The sequence below is a fragment of the Brassica oleracea genome, chromosome C2, assembly GCF_000695525.1.
Source record: "Brassica oleracea var. oleracea cultivar TO1000 chromosome C2, BOL, whole genome shotgun sequence".
NCBI classification, from domain to species: Eukaryota; Viridiplantae; Streptophyta; class Magnoliopsida; order Brassicales; family Brassicaceae; genus Brassica; species Brassica oleracea.
In genome coordinates, this window is record NC_027749.1 from 4592193 (window position 1) to 4595762 (window position 3570).

At 30.7% G+C, this 3570-nt stretch overlaps 1 pseudogene; it reads right to left on the reverse strand.

Annotated features, from left to right (window-relative positions):
* Positions 1–2283: 2283 nt before the first annotated feature.
* The window catches only part of LOC106323222, an 8632-nt pseudogene continuing 7345 nt past the window's right edge, over positions 2284–3570 (reverse strand).

Consider the following 3570-nt stretch of genomic DNA (forward strand, 5'->3'; position numbering starts at 1 on the left):
TTTATGTTTTTAACAAAATCTATGTTTTAGCTACAATTTTATGTATTACATAAAAATGTAATACATAAAAATGTGATAATCAAAATAGAATAGTCCGTCTTTTAACATATTTTACATTAGTTTTCAAAAAATAGTTCTATGAATATGATTCTACTAAATTGACTAAATATACAAAGTGGAATTGTTATGTAAAATAAATATGATATTTTAACTTTTGCTTTTAAAGTGAAAAATTATTTTTGTTAACAATAAAATCTGATTTTCGTTTACCTATTTTAGATTTAAATTTTTTAAAAATTAATATTTATGAAATCTATATCAAAATATTTGTAAGATCGGCTGAAAAATTTTATGTTTAAAAATAAAATAATCATATATTTATTAAATTTAAACATGGGAATACAAATCAGACTCCATGATTGTGGTGTTAAACGATACATTTGAAATGGATACAAATTTGACAAAAAATAATATAATACAAAGATATATTAAAAAAATTCAAGGGGTAGAAATAAAATCATCTTTTTTATAATGGGATATTAAATGTTGAGTGAATTTGTTAAAAATATTATGTATTTTTAATCTATAATGTATAAGGAGCATAGCAAAATTATGAAACAAAGTATAAAAGCATTATAAACTATAAATCAAAGTATATGAACATTATTTATAATGATTCTAAATATATACTACTACGTGTTAAGGTCAAAATAATAGAGATTAGATCCAAATATTAATGAGGCATATAAATAGGAACTAAATTATTAAGAAAGAAAAAAACAAAAAGTAATCGTTTAAATAAAAAGGAGCATATATGTAGGAAGAAAATCAGTAACAAATTTTACTTATCACAATTTTAATTAGGTTATATGCCAATACAATTAATAAATTTCCAAAAGATAGTCTAAATAAAAAATTACACATGAAAAAAAGTCATAACTTCTATTTTAATAGAGAAGATATTGTATTTACATTGTTTCCTATGAGATAGACAAAAGTTAATCATGTCACTAGGAAACAATAGGAAACAATGTAAATACCTTCAAAGCCTGAAAAACTGGTAGGAACCAATAGTTAGTCGTTATTAAATCATGAATATATCGAAGATGAAACCTAAGTACAAAGCAATTGACCCACCTGACCTAATCTAATTATCTAGATATCTCAAACATTTTCTGTTTTGATCTCTAGCAAAATAATTGTGGAAAAGTTCTGAAGCTCTTCAGTTACAAAAAAAAACAAATCTGACGCTCTTCAACCATATTATCAATGAGTGAAGAACGTCCTAAAAAGCCAAACCATTAACTCCGTAAATTACTCGAAATTCCAACAGATTTGTTTATTTGAGCTTAGATCAAGTCTCACTTTGGAAAGCATCACGAAATTTAGACACAGTCAAACCGACGAGAGTTTAAAAACATGGGAGTAAGTTTCTTCTAACTTTAATTTTAGACTCATCTGACTTTTTTATTTTTAACCGGTGAGATGCCAAATATCAACCAAAACGTCGTTGTTCTATAGCAAAATTGCATAAACCATCAATCAAACTGATAGAAATAATGGGTTGGTCGATTTCTGCCAGCTCAACAACAATAAAAGCTACGTGGGATTAGAAGTTTGTCATTTTGATTAATTTTAATCAGAAATTTGGTATAGGATTTTTTTTTTTTTTTTTTAATATTTTTTTATAATTTGGTATAGGATGTTTTAGCTTCTTTTCTATCTTCTTTCTAGGAAAATACTCGGTTTTGTTTTTAAATCGCTACTTCATTCTTGGATTCTTTACAAGATTAGATATGAACATGAACATAAATTCATCTGTTTCGGTTTATTAATTTGTATTTGAGCGAGTAACGGTTTTCCAATAACACAAACTTCGCCTAAACCCTAATGGAAATTTACATCCCTGGGCAGGATTAAAGAAAATCAAAGCATTATTAGACAATATTAAATCACGTCACCAGCTTAATAAGTGGAGAGAACCTTTTCGAACTATGTAAGGATCTCACTTCAACCTGGAGGAGGGATTTTCAACCCGGTGTAGGCTTAGGTTTTGTTCATTTAAAAATTACAACGATGTTTATATTAAAAGAGTTAGCGCTCGAATGGTGATGCAAGTATATAACGATGTTGTACATTATAAAATTTAAAGATGATGTTTTTACAATAACATAGGAAGTGATTTTAATCAAGTAGAAAGATAAATACAATGTAGGAAAAAAAACTTAAACTCATGTACAAATTTGACTTTAAGCATCTAATATTTGTTTATTGTGTGCGCAGCAAGTATTAGCAGAATTTTTTTTCCCTTCCCACAACTTAATTACCTGGTCCAACGTAACCTTTTTGTAGACATTGACTGTACCAAATCGTGCATCATGATTTCTTCTCCCCCAGATATCGAGATGAGAGCCATATCAGCTAGCGTTTGCAACCCTTTCTCCACGTCCCAGTCACTCACTGAAAGCGTGTATATGGTGTTGCTCAGGTTCTTACTGGAATGTGTAGCTTCTCTTAACAAATAGAATAACCTTTTGTGTTTCTTAGATAAACCATCGTGCGCAAATCTAATTGCTTTCTGAATATCTGTGTCGACAAGACAGGTGTTGACTTTAGCCGGTGCCAGTGTCCACTCCTCTTTGCTCTTCCCACGTAAAGCCGAGCCTAAGATCTTGAGAGCAAGTGGAAAAGGATCGATAAGCTTAGTTACTTCAACAGCATGCTTCAAGTAACCTCTTGGGGGAGAGCTTTTCCCAAAAGCAGCGTATGAGAAGATCTGTAAAGCCTCTTCGCTCGATGGATAAGCAACTTTGTATTGTAAAGAAACCACCCTTGATATTGCTTAGCACTAGCCCAAGACCGTAATACCCGAGAACCCGAAAGAAACAAGAAAACTTCCAAGTACGAAGAATAATATGAAAAAACTCTTAAAGAGATTTAGAGAACTTTGAGTAGAACACTCTTTCTTTAAGAAAACTTTCTTATACTTTACTTGTTCAACTTATTGTGTTTTTACAAATGAGAGGATGAAGAGGTATTTATAGCCTCCTAAACTCTATTACAAATATCTAGATGGTTCTATTACAACCTCCTTACTTCCTAGATTTTTCTTTATTCTCTAGATTTTTCTACTACAATATCTAGATATTTTTCTATTTGAGGAGGTGATGATAATTCTAGAAAGATTCTAGAATTTAAGCTTAATTTTGGGTTTAGTCCAATAAGAGTTTATTGGTCCATAATTAAGCATAGCCCAAAATCAAGTTTAACTTCAATACTCCCCCTTAAACTTGATTTTGTCCACCATTCCGAGCTTGGAGCGGAGTATCTCGAACTGACCTTTAGGTAATGACTTGGTGAAGATATCAGCAATGTTGTCCTCGCTTCGAACCTCCAATGCTTCAATTGTTCCATCAAGCACCTTCTCTCTTATGAAATGATGTTCCAATTCAATGTGCTTTGTTCTTCCATGGAACACTGGATTATTGGCCAGCTTGATAGCACTTTGGTTATCTCCATAGATGGTAATCGATTTATTGATTGGTTTGAACAAGTCTTCAAGGAGTCTTC